This window comes from Notamacropus eugenii, chromosome 7 (assembly GCF_028372415.1).
Source record: "Notamacropus eugenii isolate mMacEug1 chromosome 7, mMacEug1.pri_v2, whole genome shotgun sequence".
NCBI classification, from domain to species: domain Eukaryota; kingdom Metazoa; phylum Chordata; class Mammalia; order Diprotodontia; family Macropodidae; genus Notamacropus; species Notamacropus eugenii.
The window spans coordinates 111,027,268-111,054,854 of record NC_092878.1 but is presented as its reverse complement, the minus strand read 5'-3'; positions in this window follow the sequence as shown (position 1 = coordinate 111,054,854).

Genomic DNA, 27,587 nt, shown 5'->3' with positions numbered 1-27,587 from the left:
TGAAGCTATGGTCAATTTAATTGCAGCAAAACAACCTGAATTACAATGATTTATGACAAGTTCTGGAATATAAAATTAGACTGGAACTCTTTTCAACCTTCAATGAGTTCAAGTCACCAGAGCCATGTGATCTTCCCTATAGAGTTAAAAAAAAAAGCAAACAAACAACCTAAATAATAGCAACAAAAACAACAGGTGGCTGAGATGGATTGTGTTTAATAATGATATTTTTGGTCTTGGTGGTTGGAAAATTTGACATCAGATTAGATATGTGCTAAAGTTATTTTGTTTTGTTTTTTCCCCAGAGATGAGGAAAGGAATAAGTTGTCATATAAAACAGTGAATTTGAGTTCATTTTGTGGAAAATTAAAAAAAAAATTTAAAGTGATGGCTTGTGGGTAATTAGAAAACCTATGATGATCACTAAGAGCCAGTATGGGTTCATCAAAAGTTGCTTGTACCAAGTGAAACTTAAGTTCTTTTTTTTCTTTTTTTTTTTTTTTTGATCAGTATTCCTCAACTTGTATGATTTGCCTGAATTAGGCAAAACATTTGAAAAGTTTATTACATCATCCTGTGGATTAGATTTTATATATGCTTTTGATTTGGTTATGATTTCACTGTCATAAAGAGTTCTGTGTATAGCTCTCCATCTTACCAATGCAATTTGTCAAGTGTCTTTATGTATGTATGTATGTATATATATATATACATATATATATATATATATGTACATATACATATATTTACTCATACACACACACACACACACACACATTTACTTAAAGAGTTGCCTCAGGCAGGCCATTTTAATTTCTCACTGAGAAATTAAATACCTTACTTAGAATCACATAGCCAGTATGTGTTAGAGGCAGATTTTGAATCTAGGTCTTTCTGACTCTAAGGTCAAAACTCTGTACATTATTCTATGATAAATCTCAGTTATTGGGCCCAAAAAACAGACCTTAGGGTAATGTTAACTCTAAGGGATGTCTTTGTGTCACTGATCTTTTATTTTCAATATTTTCCTTAATGATCTGGACAGAGGGAAAAATAATGAATGATTATTTTATATAATCCCAAACTAGAAAAAATTACTTGGTATGTTTGTTAGCTAGGAGCCAGAGCTTACAATTTTTGACTGTTTAGAACAAAGACCCAGATTTACTAAGATAAAATTTGAGAGGGACAAATGAACGTAAAGGTCTATATGTGGATTAAAAAAATAAATAAATAAATAGCAGCACAAGTATAGGCTAAGTATGGGGGAAAACAATGTACGTAAAAGACTTTGGGGATGGGAAGGTTAGTTAACTTCAAAATGAATATGAAAGCAATGTTCTATGGAAGTCAAAGAATTGATCTAAATTTTTAGCTACATTAAAAGAAATACAGTGGACAGAATCAGGGTATTAATAGTACCAATAAAGCTTAAGGTGTAAAGAACATGGTTTGGGGCACATACAGTTACAACACTTTATAGAGTGGACCCAAGCCGATAAAACTGTAAGTGAGGAAATATATAACTAAATAAAAATAATGTAAAACATACATATTATTACATTTTAAAGCTAAGTCATTTTTGGCACATAGCAATATTTATGTAGCATTTAATGGTTGCCATTTCTATTGATTTTGCTACCATAGCTCTTCAGAATTTGTTTTAACTCTGGTTCCCATTTTTTAACAAGGAGAGTGAGAAGTATGACAGAAGTGGGAAACCTGAGGTCTTGAGGCCACATGTGGCCTTCTATTTCTTTGGGTGTGGCCTTTCAACTGAGTCCAAATTTTACAGAAGAAATCCTTTTATTAAGGGGATTTGGTCTCTGAAATTTGGATGCAGTCAAAGGGTCACACTTGAAGTCCTAGCTGGCTACTTGTGACCACGAAGCCACAAGTTCCCTACCTCTTACACTGTGGGAAATTAAGTCTATATCCTACAAGGATTAGCTAGAAAAAAAAAAAAAGACACTGGGATTTAAACTTAAAAAGGGAAGACAAATGGTGACAAGATGAGGTTCTTTAAATATTTAAAGGGCTATCATACAAAAGAGAGATCATAATAACTCTCTTTATCTACAGGGATAAAACAAGGACTCTTAGGTATAGTGAGACAAATTCAGCTCAACGTAAGGAAAACTGCCTAACCATTACATCATTGTCCAAAAATGTAATGGACTAGCTGAGGTGCCAATAATTCCCCCTTCCCAACTGGTCTTCCAGGGAAGGCTGCTTAGGGATACCATAAAGGGTATTCTTGCTCAACTATCATTTGGAATATTTAATCTCACAGAGAAGATGCAACTGGTAAGAGCTTCTTCCATCTTTTCTTATGCCTCAGCGCTCCTAACTCTGCTACTTGTCTCCATTATGATCTCAAATCCTTTTATCTTCCTTTGTATCTAAGACTGTCACTCCTGCTCTTGTCTCACTTGCTGTCTTTTACTGTTTCAAATCTGTGTGTTTCCAATGCAATGGGAACTTTTCTGCTGCCCATATACTACTGAATCATTAAAATCATCTCTTCCCTAGTATTAACTCAAGATACCATGTTCATTTTCTCTTGTCATTGTACTTTGCTTCTTTGAAATTTTCACCCCTTTGATCACATTTTTCTCCTGAATATTTTTCTCCACTAGGTTCAGGAATAATATTCTCTTCATTGCCCTCCTGTCCAATTTTGCCGATTCCTTTCCAGCCCTTTTGACCGTATTTTTCTCCTTCCATTCATGGAGCATAGACAAACCGCAGTGTAGTGATATGTGTATATTTCTTTTCTCACATTATGTTCTGTCTTTCTAAATAAATTTATAATCTTCTATGTATTTATTTAACATACCTAGGAAGATGAAACCAAAATCTATATAATAAGCATTAGTTGCTATCCTGAACTTCGGTCTGAACTCTTACCTGTCTCCTGGACATCTCTACTATGATGTACTGAAATTATCATAATGAATAGAAGTTATATTTTCTCCCTAAACCCATCCTACTGCCAAGTGTTCACATTTCTATTAACACCATCCTTCCAGTCACTGAGGATCTCATCTTGAGAGTTATCACAGACTCTTCTCTTTTCTTCAACTGTTATTTCCTATCTGTCACCAAATCTAGTTGATCCTACATAGCATCACTCCCATCCATCCCTGCCATTCCATTTTAACAGCCTATATCTTAGTTCAAGTAGTTATCATCTTTCACTTGATCAATTATAAGAGCCTTATAATTGTTTTCCCTGACTCTTAAATCTCCATTTTTAAATTCATTCTCTTTAAAAAGATTTTTATAATTTCCTTTTCCAAAAATGTCAATAATTCACTATTACTTTTATGACCAAAATTAAAATTCTCAATCTAACCTTTAAGGCTCTCCACAATAATGTTCACCTATGACTTTTCAGTCTTTTTTCATAGTTTTGCCTCTTCCATATCTCTATTGCCATTTGCTGCTCTAGATATTTAATGTTTTATATCCCAAATTTATGTCTTTGCATAAATTGTTCTACTCATGTTTAGAATACGTACCTCCTCCTCTCTATTTCATAGAATCCTTAGTTTTCTTTAAAGTATAGTTACATTTCCACTTTATCTGCAAATCTTTTAGTGAGCCTCCATATAATTCCCTGTTTTTAGCATACTCTGCAAATTAGTATTATTTTTATACTCTTTGTATTTACTCTTGTGTGTACATTATTCTTCCCCCTCACTGTGCAAAGGGAGTAAGCCTTTCGAGGACAGGAATTTAGAGAGGAAGGAAGAGGGAAGAAAGGAAGTAGGAAAGGAGAGAAGAGAAGAAGAAATCTGGGGAAAGTGTAAAAAATCATTATATAGATTCTATGCTTCTTGCAAGGTTTATCAAGAAAATATACAAAGAAACACAATAGTGTAATGGAAAGAGCAGTGAATTAGGAGATGTAAGGTCAAATATTAGATATCCTTACTATCTATTTAATCTTGGACCACTCAATAAGCCTCTCTGGATCCCATTATCGTTGTTTCAAAATTAAGAAATTGGACCAGAAGATCATACATAGTATCATATATTTAGAGCTTGAAGGGGTCTGAGACATAATTTAGTTCAATCCATTTTAATTTTTTTTTTTTTTACCTATAAAAGTGAATCCCAGAAAAAGACATGAATTTTGCTAAAGTTCACACAGGTAGTATCAGAGTCGCAACAACAGAATCATAGATATGGAGCTAGAAGGGACTTCAGAGGTCCTGAGGTCTAATGCTCTCACTTTGCAGGGAAGGAAATTTGAACTACAGAGAAATACAAGTAATTGTCCCATGTCACACAGGTAGTAAGTACCAGAGCCAGAATTTGAACCCAACTCTAAATCAAGTACTTTCATTTTAACTAAAATAAACCTTAAACTCTAAATTCTTTGACTATATGAAGTTGAGTATTAGCTATTCCTGGGAATTTCCCCTTGAGTAAATGATAAAACATCATAATAGATGCTTATAAAATGCAGATTCCCTTTCCTTTCTCCTAATATATATATATACATATACACACACATACATATGTCTATATGTATATATATGCATATTTGTATATGTGTATATATTATATACATTAAAGTATATGCATTAAAATGCAGTAATATAATATACAATAGTATACAATATTACAACATATAGTATATAATATAATACACAATAATATATCATATTATATTATTTTATTATAATAAAATATATTATTATATATCACACAATATGCATATTACAAATAAAATATTTGATCTGAAAATGAAGCAAGAACAGAAGTACAAACATTTTGCTACAGAATCTGGTGACCCATTCTTCCCTATGCTACCTTCATTTCTGAGGAATATAGATATGCATTTAAAGGAGTTTCCACATATCATCAACTAAACTGCATTTATTTTTTGGAGAGAGGGAGCCATTTGGGGTTAAGTGATTTACCCAGGGTCATACAGTTAGAGTCTGAGGCCAGATTTGAATTCAGGTCCTCCTAACTCCCAGGCCAGTATTCTATCCACTGAGCCACCAAGTTCATTTCTGAATTCATCATGGCCAAGGGATGAATTACTTTAATTTCTTGGTTGTTTTTGGTTTGTAAGGGGTCAAACAGGTTGCTCAGAAATTTTTTCCTCACCGTCCAGACTGGCCTCAAAATCTGCCTAAGTATACATAAACTTAGAGTCCCAAATCTCTGATTTGTTCACTGTTCTGACTTTTCAAATCTTACAAGGCAACAGATGTCTTTTACTGAAAGAAAAGAAATAATAGACATGATACAAGCCTATGTAGCATGGCCACAAGGCAGAAGTTCCCTGGAGAGATAAATTCCTGAGGTCCAGGTTTAGGCTGAAGCCAACTTGCACTGGCTTTAGATTTCATTGTTAAATTTTCAGTGTGAGAATCAGAAGTCAGCAAACAACACAAATCATGACTTAGAATATTGTTTTGTTGAATGCTTAGACTTAAGAAAGTGCTGGACAAAGTAGTTAGTGCAAATTAAGCTTAAAGTTGTGTTATTTGTACCTGTTTTGTTTCCCAAGAGAGTTGGTTGCTAAACTTTTGCCATTCCAAACCTGCTTAGCCTTCCCTTCCAACCAAGTACTTAGAACATTCCTTGCCTCCAAATTTAAACATTGTTGAGTCAGAAATCATTTATTAAACAACTATTGTGTATCAAACATTGTTCCAAGACATGGAGATACAATGAGAAGTCTTCTCCTATTAAAAAAATAAAAATAAAAACAAACAATAAAAAAACAAGTCAACAAAAAAGCAGTCACTTTCCTGGGAGCTCATAGTTTAATGGGTGTGTGAGGGGAGGGGAGAGGGAGAACTTGCTAACATCTAAGTGCAAACAAAATATATGTAACATAAATTATAGATAATATCAGAGAGAAAGCATGATGATTAAGGAGGATCCCCAAAGGTTGCTTTAGATATTTGGACTTAGCTGAGACCTCAAGAAAGACAAAGAATCCAGAATGTTCAGAGGCAAGAAAGAATCAGAAGAAAAGAGACTTTCTCTGGCGGGTTAGTTACTTTTAAATGTACTCCCTTTGAATCCACAGTCAGTGAGTAATGTTTCTTCACCATACATTTTGCAGGTCAGAACCAGTTACAGAACGAAAGTAGATGCTTCATATTTGAGAACAGGGCCCTTGTCTTACACATTATTATATCTTTCATAAAGTAAGATCCACAGACTCTTCCATGTTGGTAATGTTTAGATCAGAAACATGGTGAATGCTCATTAGTCCCAGATTACAAGAATATTTCCAAATATGTTTTCTGGGACCTCCAAAGATTTTCCATTTACACAAAATTTGGCTTCCTTTCAGTAATTATTTTCATTTATAGTATAGAGTGTATGCTGTTCAGGTTTTCTTCAGCATCTCATCATTTTTTTTCAGTATTCTATATGTGTATGTATACAAACACACACACATACACACGTCAATGAATGAAAAATCACTCTTCAGCATAATGATTTGAGTTGATTTTTAGTGTTCATTTTTATTTTCAACAGTGGATGGAACATCTATATTGGATTTAGAGCTCAGTAAAAACAAAAAAAAAATTTAATTAAATAAATAAAATTTTTATATTAAAAATAAAAAATAAAGATCATTTTTCCCCCATTCAAGTTCATAATGAAAATGAAATCCATCCATGTACATGGACCCAACATTAGGGATTCTTGTCCTAAACATGCAGCTGGTCCAAAAAAAGCATAAAGGGAATACTATAGGGTTTTTTTTTTTCTCTTCAAGGTATTAATATCCAATTCTACACAAAAATTATCACATTAATAAATTGAGTTTATTATCCTGTGTTCTAGTCTTTATAGTACTGTAGTAGAAACAACAGATGGATCATTCAAGTGGTAGTATCAGATAGTAGAATATCACTGATATGACTGATATAAGGATAGACACAATCCTTAGCATGTGGGGTAGCATTTCTAAGAGAATAATCATCATACAAGATGAGAAGACAAGGAGGGAGATGGTGGACATCAGTGGTATCAAAATGAAATAGAACTGGGGACCCCTATATTGAGAATAAGGACCCTTGTAGGCTACATATTTATTTGGTTTTGAAATGTAATATTATCTTTATTTTACTGTGTGTTTTTTTTTAAATTTAGCTTGTTAAATATTTTTCAATTATATTAAATTCTTGTTGGAGCCACACTTGGGAGTGTTACAGACCAAATGTGGTCTGGTGACCAAGTGTTTCCACCTCTATGGTGTAGATGGGTCTTTTAAATTATCAAAGTAACAATCTTACTTTTCACTGTCATATTTATATTAAGGTGAAACTAAACTAACACTGTATAATAAATCATCTTTATTCAACAACTGGCCTATTTTTAATATTGGATAAAAAGCCTTAAATTATCTCCTTTCTTTGTATTTTATACATATTAAATGGGAACTTTGAAATCTCGAAAGTTTATTTTTTTTTTCAGTTCTAAAATTCAGAGATTCTAAATATTTTTTGAAATTCTATTCATTTTGATAGTGTTCTGAATTTTTTAAGACAATGACTTAGACTCTTCCTGGGTATAATCATCTCCTTAAACTTTTACTGCTGTTATTAAAAAATTGTTTTTTAAAGTTGTCAAAACATACCATTAGTATTAAGCAAGTTAAATCAAATTTAAATTAATGCAGACATTGCATCACATGAATAAATCCATATGCAAAATACAATACTTGAGTAAAACATAGAATTTAATATTAGGAGTTCTGTGGAATGGGAATCACATCTACTGTAATTTAACCTAATTGAGGATGATTTTAAATCATTTTTGTTTCAAAGGAAATTTTTTTTTTCCCTAAGGCAGCTTTCTATTTTTTTTTTACTATGTAAAATTCATAGCCTTTTTTGAATCTATCTCTTTTTCTTTTCTTTCTTTGCATTTTGTTATCAATTCACTACATAGATGAATTTCATTTTTTGAAAAAAATCTATTACGTTTTGTTTTGATTAAGGATCATTATAATTTGTAACATTTTCTTTACCTTTTTTGTATGGACTCCAGTCTCTGTAAGTTTTAATAAACATGTTACTTTACATAAAACCCAGAAAAGTAACTCAATTCTATTCTGTTTTGGAGAAATAGTACTCATAAATAATTGCTTTTTAAAAACATATTGTGTTACAGTGAAAATGTACCAGAAATTTAAAGAAGGTGCTTCAATCTCTTTGAATACTGATTACTGGCAATATGACAATATCATAATTAATATCCTTTAAAACAAAACAGAAGGAGATAGATAGCTTTCAGTGTATAATAAATTAGGATATTACATAAATATGAAAAACCATCCCATAATTCCTTCTACCCAGTGAAAACACTAAAAGAGTAAACATGGGAAGAGATATATTAAAAGTTGAGAAAGATGGAGTAATAACAGTTAAATTAGCAAAATTAGCAAATGGGTATAAGGAGTGAGAAAAGAGACTTATGCACAATCATGATTTCAATGCAAAGGTCAAAAATTCCAGGCTATCTCAGGTGTGGTAAAATTCTAGGATAATTCATGTAGGTCTGGTGCCAATGATCAGATAAGAGTTTAAAGAGATTTCAGTGTCCCAAACTGTATGTCATTTGAGCCTGAAGGAATATTTACTGATAGAGTCTAGTGTGTTGTACAGAGGTAGGATTGAGGAGTAGAGTGAAGAATGAGTAGAAAAGGTACTGATATGAAAGATTCTTTTGCTCTTTGAAGTTGCATATGTTGATTGGTCCTAGATACAGGGCACTTACACAATTAATAATAGTGGTTTTAAGGAAGAAGACATAACATTGGTTAAAGATAGGTTTGGCTTCCAAAAATAACTCATGATGGAAGCCCAGAATCTGATGACAACAAAACTTCTGCTTAGGAGAAGTACAAGGAAACTTCAGGGACAGATATGAATTGCAGTTGTGGGAGTAAATTAGATAATTTCCAGTTACTGAGAGAATCATGAGTGGTATTTCAGGCAGGTTGCTATGATAAGAACATGAATTGTCTAAGGTAAATGTTCAGCAAGGGAATGTGTAAGAGATAACTTTGAATGGGGGTAAGTACTTTACCTTATACTTTTTTTTAATATTCTTTCCTAATTAAAACTTTATGTGTCTTTGCTAGTATAATGGTAGAAGATTTAGTAGATGAGGATGTACTAGATTTAGAGCTGAAAGGTATTCTAGAGGACACACAATCTCCAGGGGTGGGGTGGCCCTGTAGATCCCTGAGTGTGACTCTTTAACTGAATCTAAACTTCACTAAACAAATCCCCTTAATAAAAGGATTTGTTCTGTAAAACTTGGACTCAGTCAAAAAGTCACACCCAAGGACCTATTAGGCCACATTTGGCCTCAAGGCTACAAGTTCCCGCCCTTGAATTCCTTTCATTTTATAGATAAGGAATTGAAACCAAAGAAGAAAATGTAATTTGCTCAACGTAACATCTATAAGGTACACAGTCTCTTTAAGCCTTTCTCAAAAGATCAAATTAATAATGAATAAGGTGGGAAAATATCTTTTTATAAACTAAGATATTTATTTATATGGTCAAAGGTTATAACTTATTCATGCTGTGATGAATACTTTGATACTTATTATGAGTTTTAAAAATTACTTAGTTTAAATATTATCTGCTGAAATGTGTGTATGAAGACATGGCTTTCTGACCGATTATGGACAAGTTAGGAAAGACATTGATTTGTTATAGATTTGAGAACTTGAATCTCTTTGAGAACAAGGAATAATGACTTGTTTATGTGGGAAGTTTGATATTATAAAGAGGAAGAAGTTATCTTTCAATTATTTAAAATTAGAAAAATGTGATATAATGAAATATAAATTCAAGGACACCAAATAGATGAACTACCTTGTTGATGACTTCAAAGTCAAAGCATGATGGGTGCCTGTTCTAATTTGCATATGCTTGGTTTATGACTAAAGATGGTAAAGCTATGACAATAAGAAACCACATATAAACATTTAGAGTTTGAGGTCTCGTCAGAAGTGACTTGAACTGATAGAAGTTTGAGAAGTTTTGACTTAAAAAATGTTGAATCATTGAGACAAGAGTTTCTCATTTAAGCCACTGAATTCACAGAGAGAATCATGCAAAGCTTTGGAAGAACATGAGAAGCTTGGAAAGTACAGCAGGGTCCTGAAATTCTACTGAGTCAAAGCCATGGCAAATAGAAGCAATCACCTGAAAAAAAGACTGCAGCAAAGTGATCACTGATTGGTCAGAAAGAACTGACACTGACATTGACATTAACATTGACAAGAGCTTCAATATTAGTGATAGCACTTCAGTAACATGGAGAGTTACAGAAAGGTAAAGCTTGCTAAAATGACTTGCTCTCTATTGTCTCCAATGGTTTCAGAAGCAAAAAAGAATGATAGAAGGGGCACTGCAGTTGATTTAGTATCCTTAGTTTAAGGACTAAAACTGAGCTATGTTATTGTCACTGAACTTCATTATAAATGGACAACATATCATTTGGATAAATGCATTATGATGTGATCAGAGAGCAACTCAGAGTTACTCAGTTTGGTGAATTTCTCATTTCTTAAATTCTTTAAGAATTTAATTCTTTTAAATTTAAATTTAATTCTTTTAAATTCTTTTAATTAATTCACAATTCTTAAATTCATAAGATTTTTATAGAGAACTTCTTTGTAAAATAAGATCTAATTCTCAATGTTCCTTTAAGGGTTATGATTAATTTAAATAATTTGTAAAAGATTTGCTCATGTAGAGGGAAAAAATGATTTTTTTTCAGATGAAGAGTGGTGAAGATCAATAGTTAAGTAATAACCTATCCCCCTCCTAACTTTCCAGTCTTCTTATACCTTCCATGTTCCCTTCCACATACTCTTCAAATCAAAGACAGTGGTCTCCTGCCTGTTTCACAAATGAGATACTCATTCTCTAGGCTCCTGTAATAGCAGGAATGCTCTCTATCCTCAACTCCACCTATTGATTCACCCTGCTTTCTTTAAGTCTTAAATACCTCTTCTTTCACAGGAAACCTTTCCCAACCCCTCCTTATTGCAGTGCTTTCCCTTCATTAATTATCACCTATTTACCCTGTATATATAGTTTCCTTTATATATGTTTCTTAGCATGTTGCCTCTTCCAAGAAATTATAAGTTCCTTAACGGAAGGGACTATTTTCTGCCTTTTTTATTGTATCCCCAGAGCTTAGCACAGTGACTGGCATATAGTAAGTGCTTAATAAATGTTTACTGACTGATAGAGAAGACATTTTGTGTAGTGCAAGTGATACTTAATGGACCAATAACATTGAAAACTATAGGCAAGAGTATTGGGTTGTTTGAAGCACATGAGTTTTCCCATCTCTTGGGTTTCTAAATCAGGTTTCTAAAAATGTGAGTATATATTTGGCCATATCTTTTAGGTGCATTGATGAGAAAGGGTAATCTATGTTTACATGTTTATTGAGATGCATTTTATTACTTATGTATTTTACTTATGATTTCTGCCGTATTATAAACAAGTAAATGCTTATCATTAAGATCTAAAATTGTCATTAAGATGACTGTCAGTTTGTATATCACACACTATGCAGAAATGGATTGAAGAGCTTGACTGATGAATAGGAAAAGTACATCTTCCCTCAACAGAGTTATATGTTCCTAGGGATCTGAGAGAGCTTGGTTATAACTATATGGCACTGATCTACCTAGTGTTTGAGAAGGTTGGATGAGTGAGTCAACATAGAGAAAATTAATACGTTTTGTATATCTATGTGAAAGTGTGAGGTCTCCAGTATGATGCGTCCAGTATATTTATAACCTACACTATAATGACTAGACCTTGATGGAATACATATTAATGTATTGTTATTGCTGGTGAATTGTTACTATATTTTTCCATTACAAATAGTACCACACATCATCTGTAGCTCCCCATTAAAAGGTAATTAAATAGACAATAGGGATTAAAGCCAAAATTTGAATTCAGGTCCTTTGATTTCAAATCCAACACTTTCTACCATCCTTTGTTCCCTAACACCACTATCTTTTCCAAAACATCTTAGACCGAACCTGTGAACTGCAAGCTCTGAAAAGAAAAATGAAAAACAAGGTAATAATTTTGGGCTTAAAAGCATAAAGGTCAACTTGAAAAAAACTAACTTTGAGTACAGAAGCTTTGTCATGAAGCAGCTTAATTAGTGGAATACACCTCAGAGTACCTCAAAACACTGGGACACAATGTTTATCTCATTATGACTAGAATGGAATTATTGATGTATGAAGAGGCATCATGCAAAGCATACTCCTAATTTAGGGTGTGTGTGTGTGTGTGTGTGTGTGTGTGTGTGTGTGTATATATATATATATATATATATACATACATATATATATATATACATATATATATATGTATGTATATATAGATGTAGAGAGAGAGAGACACAGAGAGAGAGAGACAGAGACAGAGACAGAGAGACAGAGAGAGAGACAGAGAAACAGAGACAGAGACAGAGAGAGAGAAATCCAGAGGGATCTAGATGTTGAATGTCTTCTGCCATGTTAATTTATACATTTATGGAAGATAAAAGTTGAACATGGAAGAATTACTTACTTCATTTGTACAATTCAAATCTCAACCAGACTGAAAAAAGTACGTTTGAAACCCTATTACACTAATTTTGTTTACTTTCCTTTTTACCCAGATATAGCTTCAACTGATAATTTTTAAATGCATATTACTTACTTTTTAAATTCATTTTTAAAAATTAAGCTTCAAATTCTCTCCTTTTCTCCTACCCTTTCCAAACCTTCTTAGAAGGTAAGGAATGTGGTGTCAATTGTATATGTGAAACCATACAAAATATTTCCATATTAGCTACATCACAAAAAAAGTAAGAAAAATGAAGTGAGAAAAATATATAGTATTTCAAATGCAGTAAGAGTTCATCAGCTCTCTCTCTAGGGGTGGATAACATTTTTACATTATGAATCTTTAGAATTGTTTTGGATTGTTGTCTTAATCCGAGTAGTCAGTCTTTAATACTTGATCATCATTACAATATTACTGCTCACAATGACCTCTGTACAATGGTTCTGCTCTCTTCACTCTGCATCATTTCATATAAGTCTTCCCAGGTTTTATTGTAATTAAATAACTCCCTGCACCTCATCATTTCTTAAGGTGTAATAGTACTCCATCAAAACCCTATGTCATATCTTTGTCAGCCATTTCCCAAATGATGCCCACCAATTCAACTTCCAGTTATTTCAAAAGACAAAAACAGTTGTTATGAATGTTTTGTACATATATTTCATTTCCCTTTTTCTTGGATCTGTTGGGACTATAGGTCTTGTAGTGGTTTTACTGGGTCAAAGGCTAGCAGTGTTAGAGTCCTTTAGGCATAGTTACAAATTGTTCTTCAGAATGGTTAGAAAAATTAACACTCCACTAAAAAGTCATTAGTGTATCTATTTTCCCTTATCTTTTTTTTTGTCATTTCTGATTTCTTAATTTTCATTTAATCAAAATAAGGTTTAGAGAAAATTTTTCATATGACTATAGATAGCTTTGATTTTTTTTAATTGCCTCATCTGATATGACAATTTATAAATTGAAAAATAACTCATTATTTTTATAAATTTGACTCAGTTCCCTATAAATTTGAGAAGAGTCCTTTCTGAGAAAAACTTACTATAATTTTCAAAAATACATTACTTTACAACCTATGGTAGCTTTTAGAAAAAAAAAATTTCATTGGTTATCTATTTTAATAATGTATTTTTTTGCTTTCACTTTCTCGGAGATCGTTATTGCTACACCTGACATTTTTTTCTTTACTTCAGTAAGAGCATAATAGGAAATGCTCAATAACCTTATTATAACTCTGCATGTCTGTGTATGTCCATTTAAATTCCATCTCTTAAAAAAAATTGAATTTTGATTTCTAATTCATTTGACTTTTTATTTCTGTTTTATAGGGGAGCTTATTCCATTCACTTTCATAGTTATGATTACTGTGTATTTCCCTCCATCCTATTTTCTTCCTTTTATGTTACTATCTCACTGTCTTTTTATCCTGTCCCTCCTCAAACGTCCATTTTGCTTCTGACCGCTGCTTCCCTCAATTTTCCCTCCCTTTTATTGCATCTCCTTTCTTGTATTCATTTCCACTTCTATTTTCCTATTGGGTAAGTTACACTTCCATGTACAAATTAGTGTGAATATATATTCTTCCATCTTTGAAGTAATTCTGATGACAGCAAGGTTCAAGCATTGCCCATCCCTCCTTTATTTTCCCTTACACTGTAAAAATTCTTTCTTTTGTCTCTTTTATAAGAGATAATTTCACCCATTCCACTTCTTCCTTCCTCCTTCTTCCAAAGCTTCCTTCTTTATCATGTCCATTTTAAAAATAGCATTTTTGTTTTTTCTTTATTTCAGACTCAAACATCAGAACACAAAGACAGAATAAAGAACCAAAAATATATCATAAGCTTAAATATTGGAACTAAAATACAAAGTCAAAAAGAAAAGAAGGATGTCATGTGTATAGCAGAACATGACAGGATTCAAATTATGTAACAATAAATTTTCCTTTCAAGAAAGCCTTTATGATAAATAATACTTGTGTTGAAAATTGTCCATCTTTTCTTTGCCTCCTTGTGAGATCTTTTTTCTGTACTGTGCATTTTTTTACTTTGTTCTTTTTCTCCTTCCCCCACCCCCAGAAGGTTACAATAAAGTTCAGATATTTCTCCATAGCTATAGATATATACATGTACATATACATATACATATATATATACATAGATATGTATTTTCCCAAACATATTCTACTCCTGATCTTTGTTTTATATGTTTGTGCATACCTCTTGTTTCCAATCCTTCCTGCTTCTTCTACTTTACTTCCATCCACTACCTTGCACTCCTATTTCTTTACTACCCTCTCCAAGGATCCCTCCCCTATCCTCCCATTTCCATCAACCTAAATACCTTTCTATACACCCCTTTTATCTATCCTCTCCCCTTCCCTCTAAAGATCCCCCCCTTATCCTCTCCCCCTTCCTTATATCCCTACCATTTTATTTCTTCTGAATTCAGAAGATACACACACACATGCGTGTATGTGTGTGTATGCAAACAGCCTGTCTTTATGAATCTCTTATAATCAATTTTTGCATGTATCTCATATTTCTCTTCGTTTTTGAATGTCAAACCTTCTATCAAGGTCAAGACTTTTTTTTTTAAAAACAAAGACTTCAAAGTCTGAGAGTTTATAAAATGCCCATTTTGTTTTTCATTCAGGATATTGCTTAACCTTGCAGGGTATGATATTTTCATTCAGATCCCCAGTTCTTTTGGTCTTTGATATATTATGTTCCAAGACTCATCGTCTTTTAATGTCTCTGCTGCTCCTTCTTGTGGAAGTCTAATTGTGGCACCACCATATTTAAATGGTTTTAATCTTGATGCATTTAATATTTTATCCTTGAGCCAAGGTTTTTGGAAATTGACTATGATATTCCTATAAATTTTCCTCATAGGATCTCTTTTAAGTGGTGATCAAATGATTTTTTCTATTTCTACTCCCCCTCCCCCATTCTAATGCTTCACCACAATTTTCTTGAATTGTTTCTTGCATTACTGTATCAAGATACTTTTTTGATCATAACTTTCAGTTCATCTAACCATTTTTATATTTTCTCTTCTTGATTTGTTCTCCAAATCTGTTGTTTTTCTTGTAAAATGTTTCACTTTATCTTCTTTTTTCATTATTCATATTATGGTTAATTATATCTTGATCTCTTATAATTTTGTTGGTTTCACTTTGCCAATTCTAATTTTCAAGGTGTCCTTTTCTTCCTTAAGATTCTGGATTTCATTTTCTAATTGGTTGACTTTCCTTTCATAACCTTCTTGTTTTTCTTAGATTATTCTTATATTTTTCTTTAGTTTTTCCTCCATCTCTGTCATTTGATTTTTAAACACTTTTTAAAGACCTCCTAAGAATTATTTTTGGGCAAATGACCATCTGACATTACTCTTTGGTGGTTTCTTTACTTCATTATTGGCCTCTGAAGATGAACCCCAGTCTTCTCTATTCTCATAGTAGCTTTCTATGGTTGGATTTTTTATCCTTTGCCTGTGCATTTTTTTTTTTTTGTGGTAATAGCTTAATTTTTGTAATCACCTATAGCCCGGAGGAATGGGAAATGGTGCCTCTTGCCCCAGTTCTTTAGTTCTCTGCTCCTGCCTGGAAATAAAGCCATATCTCCATCCTCTTTTAAGGGCCCACAGCTAAGGGGGTTCAGCTCCACTTCATCTACACATATCTGGCATGTTCTGGATCTTCCTGGACCTTCTTGTTCTCAGCACAGTAGAGGTTGCCTCAATCTTACTGGGCTCAAACACCTGACTCTCCTCACTATCCTAGGTCTGAAGGTTACTGTGGCTGGCAGTCTCTCAAACCAACTAACCTCAGGGCTTGCCACTTGTTAAAAGAGACCCTAGACTGGAGGTGTCTACTCTTCATAGGGACCAAATCTCATTCTGGAATTTTTCTTTGTATCATCACAAACTGTACTAGGAAGACTGCAGTTGTGACCTTATTCCTATCTCCACCTATACTTTGTTGGCCCTAAGGTGTTATTTTAACTCTTTTGTGGGAGAAAATCTTGAGAGTTTGGAATTTTCTGACCTAATGTGCCAACTTCCCACAACTCTCCCATAAAAATTGCATTCTAATATAATCAGTTCATGCTCATGCCCTCTTTCAATGTAAACTTCTTCTACCTGCTGTAATAATTATTAGGTTCTTAGGAATTACATGTATCATATTACCATTTAGGAATGTTGCCATTTTTTAATTTATTGAGCCCCTCATGATTTCTCTTTCATTGTAACCCTTTTATGTTTCTGTTGAGTCTTCTGAATGTCAAGTTTTCTATTCACCTCTGGTCTTTTTATCAGAAATGTGTAAGAGTCCTCAATTTAATTAAATATACATTTTTTGTCTGAGAGAATATACTCAGTTTTTGTAAGTTATTCTTTTTGGTAATCCTAGTTCCTTTGCTTTCCACAATATCATATTCCAAGCCCTTAGATCATTTATGGTGAAAATTATTAAATCTTCTGTGATTCTGAATATGGCTTCATGTTATACAAATTGTAACTTTCTAGCTGCTTGCAATAATCTCTTCTTGACTTAAGAGCTTTGGGATTTGACTAAATGTCTGGATGTTTTCATTTAGGGATCTCTTTAAGGAAATAGTCAATTTATCCCTTCAATTTCTATTTTACCCTTTGGTACTCTGATATCAAGGCAGTGTTATTTGATCATATCTTAAAATATGATATTCAGGCTCTTTGTATGATCACAGCTTTCAGGTAGCCCAATAATGTTTCTGTTATAAGTCTCCTTGATATACTTACCATGTCCCAAAGAGATATTTAACATTTTTTTCTTTGTTTCATTCTTTGACTTTGCTTTGTTGTATCCTGATATCTCATGGAATCATTAGTTTCCAATTGCCCAATTCTATTTTCCCCCTTACTATTAATTTATTTTTTCTAATTGTATGTAAAAATAGTTTTAACATTCACTTTCATAAGATTTTGAGTTTAAATTTTACTCCCTCACTCCCCCAATCCCTCTCCAAGATGACAAGAAATCTTATACAGATTATAAATACACAATTATATAAAATATATTTCCACATTAGTCATGTTGTAAAAGAAGAATAAGAACAAAAAAGGAAAAAAAAAAACATGAGGAAGAAAAAAGGGTAAAAATATTAAGTTTTTATCTGCATTTGGACTCCATAATTCTTTCTCTGGATCTGGATAGTAACTTCTGTCATGAGACTTTTGGAATTTTCTTGGATTGTTTTGGTAAGAAAAGTTAAGTCTGTCACAGTTGATCATTACACAGTGTTGCTTCTACCATGTAAAATGTTTTCCTGGTTATGCAAACTTCACTCAAAATTAGTTCCTCTAAGTCTCTTCGGGGTTTTTATGAGGTCTGCTTGCTCATCATTTCTTACAGAACAATTCCATTATATTCATATACCACAACCTGTTCAACCATCAGTGAAATGATAGGTATCCTCTCAGTTTCTAATACTTTGCTACCACAAAGAGTGCTGCTATAAATATTTTTGTACATGTGGATGCTTTTCCTTTTTTATGATCTCTTTGGAATACACACCTAGTAGTGGGATTGCTAGGTAAAAGTGTATGTAGAGTTTGGCTGACTTCTGGGCATAGTTATAAACTGCCCTCCAGAATGAATGAGGGAATCAGTTCACAACTCCACTAACGATGCATGAGTATTTCAGTTTTCACACATCTTCTCCAACATTTAACAATTTCTTTTCCGTCATATTAGCCAATACAATAGTTGTGATGCCTTGCCTCATAGTTGTTTTAATGTGCATTTCTCTAATCAATAGTAATTTGGAGCATTTTTATATGACTATGATAGCTTTAATTTTTTCATCTGTAAGTTTCTTATTCATTTCCTTTCACCATTTATCAATTGGGAAATGACATAGAAATTGTTATAAATTTAACTAAATTCTCTATGTATTTGAGAAATGATACTTTTTTCAGAAAAACTTGCTGTAAACATTGTTTCCCAACTTTCTGCTTTCCTTCTAACTTTGGCTGCATTGATTTTGATTGTACAAAAATTTTTAAATTTAATGTAATCAAAATTATCCACTTTATATTTCATAATGTTCTCTGTCTCTTGTTTGGTGCTAAATTCTTCTTTCTGCATGTACCTGACAGGTAAACTCTTCCTTACTCTTCCAATTTGCTTATTCTGTCCCCCTTTATGTCTCAATCATGTACCCATTTTGGCCATATGCTGGCAGATGGTGTGAGATATTCTATGTCTAGTTTCTGCCATATTCTTTTCCATTTTTTTCCCTGAAGTTTTTAATAGATAGTGAGTTCCTGTCCCTGAAGGTGGAGTCATTGTGTTTATCAATCAAAAGATTAGTGTAATAGTTGACTACTGTGTCTTGTGCCTATTTCATGGATCCACCACTCTGTTTTTTAGTCAATAAAATTAATTTTGATAAATTATGCTTTATAACATAGTTTTGGATCCGGTATGGCTAGTCCACCTTCCTTTGCATTTTGTCATTAATCCCCTTGATATTGTTGACCTTTCATTATTTCAAATGAATTTTGTTATTATTTTTCTAGTTCTGTAAAATATATTTGCTATTTTTTGTGTGTCACTGAATAAGTAAATTAATTTAGGTGGAATGATAATTTTATTATGTAAAATATATACCCATGAGAAATTGATATTTTTCCAATTAAGTAGATCTTACTTTATTTGTGTAAAAGTGTTTTGTGATTGTGTTCAAAAAATTTCTGGATTTGCCATCACAAGTTGACTCCCAAATATTTCTATCTCCTGCAGTTGGGCTTTACTAGCAATATATAGAAATTCCAATGATCTATCATGCAACTTTGCTAAAGATATTAATTGTTTTAATTAGATTTTGTTTTGGTTCATTCTCTAGGATTATATAAGTATGCCATCATATAATCTGCAAAGAGTGAAAGCTTTATTACTTCTTTGTCTGTTTTACTTTTTACTCCTGCACTGGTGCTCAATCTCACCTCAGACACTTGACACTCACTAGCTATGTGACCTTGGGCAAGTCACTTCACCCCAATTGCCTCATCCTGGGTCATCTCCAGTCATCCTGATGAATATCTGGTCACTGAATTCAGTGAGGCTGGTTACATGCACATCCCTCCACTCAAAACAAAGTCAAGTGCATGTTATGTCATTATTTCTGTGATGGTATGGTCTTCTTCGGCAACCAAAGACAAACACACACACACACACACACACACACACACACACACACACTTTACTTTATTCAATTTCATTTTTCTTTACTTATTGCTAAAGCTAATATTTCTAGTACAATATTGAATTATATTGGTGACAATATGCATCATTGTTTTATCTCCGATCATATTCAGAAAGTTTCTACCTTATGCCCTTGACATATAATGCTAGCTGCTGGTTATACATAAATACTGCTCATCATTAATGAAAAATCCATTTATTCCTCTCTCTTGTGTTTTTATGGAATGGGTACTGTGTTTTGTCAAAAACGTTTCTGCATCTATTGAGATAAATATATGATTTCTGTTAGTTTTGTTTTTGTAAGGCCAATTATGCTGATAGTTTTCTTAATATTGAACAAGCCTGTATTTCTTGGTCATAGTGAATTATCTTGGTAATAATTTGTTGTAATAACTTTGTTTAAATTACATTTATTTATTTATTTATTTTCACTTATTCATTCATTTATTTATTTGTTTGTTTTTGCATCAACATTCCTTAGGAAAATTGGTCTCTAATTTTCTCTCTCTGTTTTAACTGTTCTTGGTTTAGGTATCAGTACCATATTTGCACCCTAAAAGAAATGTTGTAGGATTCCTTCTTCCTCTGTTTTTTCAAACAGTTTATGTAGTATTGAAAATAACTGCTCTTAAAAGGTTTTGTAAAATTCACTTGTAAATCTCTCTGGCCCTAGAGATTTTGTCTTACATAGTTAACTGACACAATATTTACCTATTTATTATTTAATTGTATATTTATTTATTGTAAAATGATGTTATGTAAGCATTTTACTTCCTCTACTGTTAATCTGGGAAATTTATATTTTTATAAATATTCATTCATTTCACATAGATTGTCAGATTTATTGGCATACCATTGGGTAAAATAGTTTCTAATTATTGTTTTAATTTCATCTTCATTGGTGGTGAATTCACCCCTTTTTTTAATACTGGCAATTCAGGTTTTTTTTTTTTCTTTTTTAATCAAATTAACCAAAAGTTTATCTATTTTATTGACTTTTTCATAAAACCAACTCTGAGTTTTCTTTAATGGTTCTATAGTGTTTTGCTTTTACTTTCAATTTTATTAATCTTTCCTTGGTTTTCAAAATTTTTAATTTGCTATTGAATTGGGAATTTCTAATTTATTTTCTTACTAACTTTTTAAAGTTGCAAACCCAATTCATTAATCTCCTCCATTTCTATTTTATTCATGCTAGCATTTAGAGAGATCAAATTCCCCCCTAGAATATAATTCCCCCCTGTATTCCATTAGTTTTGGTATGTTGTGTCATTATTGTCATTCTTTTTGATGAAATTATTGATTGTTTTGATGATTTGTTGTTTGGCCCACTTATTCTTTAGCTTTAGATTATTTGGTGTCCAATTAATTTTCAATCTATCTTTCTATGTCCCTTTATTGCACATTATTCTTATTGCATCATGATCTGAAAAGAATGCATTTCTTCCTTTCTGCATTGAATTATGAGTTTTTTATGCTCTTAGACAGAGTTAATTTTTGTATAGGTGTTATGTACCAGTGAGATACAATCACCTTTCAGTTTTCTAAAGAAGTCCATCATATCTCACTTTTCTAAAATTATATTCACCTCCTTAACTTCTTTCCTGTTCATTTTGTGGTTGGATTTATCTAGGTCTGAGAAGGGAGGTTGAGATCCCTAACTAGTAGAATTTTGATGTTTATTTCTTCCTGAAACCCACTTTGCTTCGCCTCTTAAGAATTTGGATGCTATACCACTTAGTTCATTTATGTTTATACTTGATATTACTTCATCATCTGTGGTACTTTTTAGGAAGAGGCAGTTTCCTTCCTTATGTCTTTTAATTAGGTCATTTTCTTTTTTGCTTTACCTTTGTCTAACATGAGGATTGCTACCCTTGCATTTTTTTTAACTTCAGTTTAAGCTTAATGTGTTCTGCTCCAGCCTTTACATTTACACTGTGTGTATTTCTCTGCTTTAAATGTGTTTCTTGTAAACAACATATTGTAGAATCCTGATTCTTAATTCATTCTCCTGTCTGCTTCCATTTTATGAGAAAGTTCATCCATACACATGCATATCTATGATTGCTAGCTGTGTATTTCCTTCCATCTTATATCCCCTATATACTTTTCTCTCTACTTTCACACTGTTCTTCCTCACCATTGTTTTGCTTCTGACCACCTTGCTTCTGACCACCACCTCCCTCAATCTTTCTTCCATCCTATCAACCCCCCTCCCTTTTCTATTCTATTTCATCTCTTCCTTCTGCCATCTCTTCTCTCCTACCTTCTATCCACTCCAACCCCCCACCTTTTCTGAATGTGTATATTATTCCCTCTTTGAGCCAATTTTGATCAAAGTAAGGTTCAAACAATATTCAGTCCCCCCCCCTTCTTGCCCTCTACTGTAATAGCTCTTTTGTTCCTCTTCATGTGTTGTTATTTATGCTTTCTCCCTCCTTCCCCTTCTCCTAGTATAATCTTTATTTTACCTTTTTTCGATATCATCACATCAGCTTCAACTTACACTTATATTCTCTGCCTATGTATACCTCCTCTGACTTCCCTAATAAAGACATAGCTCTCAGGAGTTATAAATGTCATCTTAACAAGCAGGAATATAAACAATTTAACCTTATAATGTTTTTTTTTTCGTTTCTGTGTATGTTTTCTGCTTTTATGTGTTATATTTTGAGACTTGTTTTTCCATTCACCTCTGGTCTTTTTATCAGAAAACTTTGAATGTTCCTTATTTCTGTGTTCGTCCATCTTTTCCCCTTCTTGCTTTTAATCCAAACCCCTTTGCCTTCCAGAATATTCTCTTCAAGAAATGTGCAATCATGACTGTAGCTCCTTGATATATAATGTTTTCTTACTTTCTGGCTACTTGAAGTATTTTCTATTTGACTTGGTAATTCTGGAATTCCTTGTAGTTTTCATTTTGGGATCTGTTTCAGGTGGTGATGTCTGAGATCTTTTCAATAAACATTTTATCTTCTGGTTCTAGGATATCAGGGCAGTTTTTCTTAATAAGTTCTTTAAAGATGATGCTTAGGTTCTATTTGTGATCATGGGTTTCAGGTGGTCTAAATTATCTCTCCTGGATCTATTTTCTAGGTCAGTTCTTTCTGTTTTTTTTTCTTTTTCCATTAGGATAATTTACATTTTCTTCTTTTGTCATTCTTTTGATATTTTCAGACTGATCTTTATGTCATATAGAGTCATTAGCTTCCACTTCAACAATTCCAATTTTTAAATAATTATTGTCTTCAATTAGCTTTTGTACCTCCCTTTCCATTAAGCCAGTTCTACTTTTATGGAGTTGTTTTTTCAGTGGATTTTTTTTTTCCATTTAGTCAATTTTATTTTTCAAGGAATTGTTTCCTTGACTCAATTTTTTTCTTTCCTTTTCCAAGCTGTTGACTCTCCCTTGCATACTCCCCATTTCTTATCCCATGTTTTTCTTCTACATCACATACTTGATGGTTAAAATCCCTTTAGGACTTTTCCAAGAAAGCTTTTTTTAGACTTGAGCCCAATTCATATTCCCTTTTGAGGTTTCACATGTATGTATTTTCATAATGTTGACCTCTTCTGAGTTTAGGTTTTGCTCTTTCCTGTTATTTTAATAGCTTGCCATGATCAAGGCTTTCTTTCTTTCTTTCTTTCTTTCTTTCTTTTCTTTGGCCTATCCATTGACTTTTAAAGTTGAGATCTGCTCCTGGGGCAGAGGGGTGTGGTCAGAAGCTTCTTGTTCTGGGGACTAGGGCCTGGTTTGATACCCTGGGACCTCAAGTGCTGCTGAGTAGAGGCTGGAGGGGTTTGTACATTCATTGCTATAGTATTGTAATTTTTACTATATTAAATCTACCTATCCATGAACATTGAAACTTTCTAGTGGTCTTGGAAATTGCAAATTGTTCTCCTACATACAACTTGGTTCTTTAAAGTATGTTTTTTCTCTTTATTGAGTCAAGGAAAATAAAATTATCTCTTTCCATGACTTTTTCACATGGATATCATTTTTATATTACACATTTCATCATGAGTAATTTATTCCTTTATACATATACAGAGAAAAGTTGGATTTTATTAATAGGTTGATGAATAAGCCAGAATTATATTTCATAATCAGGTATAATCTAGGAAGGATTAGAAAGGGCAGAGACTTGAGGCAGGGAAACTAATCAGGAGGCTATTGTAGTTGGGTGACTGTCATGTTTTAGAAAGAATATTGACACTGTGGAGTACATCCAGAGACATTAAGCTACAATGATGACATAATTTTTTTTTTAATTTTGCTCTTTGAGTAATAGAAGAAAGAATTTGGATGACTGATGAAAAGACTTGCAAGGAATATGATAGCTATTTTCAAATATTTAGGGAAAATGGCATGGGAAATAGATCTAAGAACAATGAGTAGAGAGTGCAGAGAGGCAAGTTTTCAACTGATGCAAATAAAATACTCCCCCTTAGGAATCATTTGTTCAACTCATTGACATTAGAGATTGGCACCCTAGATGAGTGGTTACTGTTATTAAAGTTCTAAGCATCACATTGTGGTTGATTGTGCTCTTGACGTTAATTAGTTCACAACCCCCTACCCTCACTGTTATATTTCCTCATTAACCATCAAACAGTAGACTCAAATAGTTTTATTAAAAAGACATTTACTTAAAAGGCATAGTATGAAAAAATATATTTAAAAGTCCTCCCTCCCCCCTGTACACATATACACACATATACAGAGATACACACATAGGTATGTATGCATGCATGTATCTATGTATGTATGTATGCATGTGTCTACGTATGTAGGTATGTGGATATAACTGGAATCATCGTGGAAAAAAGTAGGCAAAATCTTAAAACACCGTATTAATGAGACCCACATACGGTGAAGATTCATAATCAAAGCAATTCAACTCTGCAAGTGGTGAGCCTTGATGTCTATTGTCTCTCTGTAGGACTTTTCCAATAGTTGCTGTGGGGCATGGTAAGAATGATGGATAAGTCTCTCTGCTCCTTTAGCTGGCTGGCTGTTCATAGGATTCAGCATGTTAGCTAGACAGACCAGGTGTCTTCTAGGACTTACTAGGAACTTCCCTCCTTTCTCTCCATTCAAAAAACATTAAATTTGTACTATGTTCCACTCTGCTACTCCGTCTTGTGGTTTTATCAGGTCCCATGGGTTCATTTATTCCCTTTATGTATTATCTCTATGATTTCCAGGTCTCTAAATCTGCTCCTAATCTCTCTCATAAACACCGCTATCCGAGCGTCAACTTTCTAATGAGCAACTCCATCTGGATGCCTGAAAATATCCCAAACCCATTATGGCCAAAATAGAATTCCTCAACATTCCCCCTAAACACACCCTTCTTCCAAACTTCCTCCTTTCTGATGACATTGCTATGATTTTCCCAGCTATGATTCCTCTCTTTCCTTTGCCCTTCAATAATTTTCCAAACCTTCCTGATTTTATTTCCAGAATATTTCTTGAATCCATTTTCTTCTCACCATTCACATGAGAACTACCCAGTATCAGGCTCTCATTACATTTCATCTGGACTATTGTATTATTTCCCTCTCTGGCTTCCATGAAACTAGTTTCTCCCCTTATCTATTTTTTACACATATCCTAAAATGATCTCTTAAAGAATAAGGATGACCATGTTATTCAAAAACCTTTAAAAGCCATGTTGCCTTTAGGATATGATACAAACACTTCAGCCTATAATTTAAAGAACTCCATAAAATGACTCCTAACTTTTTTTTCCAGCTTTGTTTCATGCAACCCCTTTTCACATACTGTTTTAACAAAATTGGCCTCTGGCTTGTTGACTAGGCTCCATCTGCTGCCTCTTTGAATTTCCAAAGTTGAGCTTATGTCTGATATTCCCTGTTTTCTCAACCACATTTTTTTTTTTCCTGAGCTCAGGTCATATTTCATCTCCCCCACTAAACCTTTCCTCATTCCCCTGCACTCCCAAAATAAAGCTTTAAGCATATCTTCCTCTCCAAGTTACCTTGTTTTTCCCCATATGTGTACACACACACATACACTCACACACACTTTGAAAGGATAAGTATATGTAATGGGTATTCATATATATGTTCATATATAAATCTCTGAGCACATGTATTTCACGTAGTGTGTTAATACACATTCGGGTATGTTTTCGCAAATTTAGAGCCAGAAATGATATTAACAATTATCACAAAAGTTGAGATTTGTTCTGTTTGGCCTTAAAGAGTAAAAACCAAAGTAATGGAAAGATGTTGTAAACAGACAAAAAGAGACTTGATATCGGAGGAAAAAACAACTTAATGACTAGAGGTGACAAAAAATGGAACAAGCTACTATTCCTTTTAGATTTTTAGGCTGAGTGGGGAGGACTATTTGTGAGGTAATTTAAATTGTGTCTTCCTTTCTTGAATAAGATGCCTGTTGATACCATTTCCAACTCCTAAATTCTGTGAGTCTCTGAGTCAGACCTCTTCATTTTGCTAATGAGGAAAGAGGCTCAAAGAGGTTTGTCTTAGACCAGACAGGTACTAATTGGGAGATCTAAAATTATATCCTCCCTTCTTCTTCCCCTCTCTAAGTAGATTATAAACTCCTGGAAAGAAAACATGGCTGATTTTTGTCTTTACGTACCTAAGTGCCTATCAGAGTGCCTTACATGTAATGAACTCACAATATATGATTTAAAAAAAATCAAGTTGCTTTGTTTCTAACCTGAAAATATTTACCATTTAATCCTAAAATAAGTTCAGGACAAAAGCAAAGATTAAAAAATATTGACCTAGGGGAAACTAATACTCCTTTTTAATCATTGATATTTTAAGGGGATAAAAATTAAGTCACTTAACCTTGAAGTCATTTAATAAACTGAGTAAAGATAGAATGGGGATATGCTCTCACTATATGAATTTATTGCTTCTTGATAATTTTATTCATGCTCTGCTAATCTTAGAAATGCAATTGATAACAAAAGATCAGCACCATGACAAAATTATGGTTGGCAAGTTGTGAACTCATTCCATCAACAAGAAATGAACTGGAAAGAATAAACCCACTGAGGCATAAACTGCTTATTCTTAAATACCCAGAACTGAATCAATTCTAGATCAATTTGGGCAACCAAGTAAAAAGGACAAGCTATTTATCTTCATTCTCTATCTTTGTAAACTTTCATTTTTATAAATTCTGGTTTATAACATTGAACTCCATAGAAATTTGTAAGAAGAGTGGAAAATAGGACATTTTAATCCACAAAGTGATCTGATTAAAAAGAAAAAAAAAACTGCTGATTAGGTCCATGTTTGTTAAAATGTAATGAAGGATAAAAATTCTCTAGTGCTTTGTTTAACATACAAACACATTTGTAAGGAAAGCTCAAACCTCTTTTAGTTTTTGACTGTTAATGGACAAGATTTATTGTGGAGAAACAGGATTCCAGAACCTCAGAATGTTGAGCAGGGTTTGGGTTAGTTGCCTTAACATGGATGATGACCAAGTTTAGTCTAATTTTCAAAACTAAAATCAGGAGATTTTAGAATGAGTACGTAAACTGCAACAAGATATTGGGTGAAGTACTAAATCCAGAAACAAGCCTACTCAGGTCAAAAAGAAAATAAGAACAACAGCAACAACAACAACAAAAACATATCCAAGTGTCTAGAACCATTCA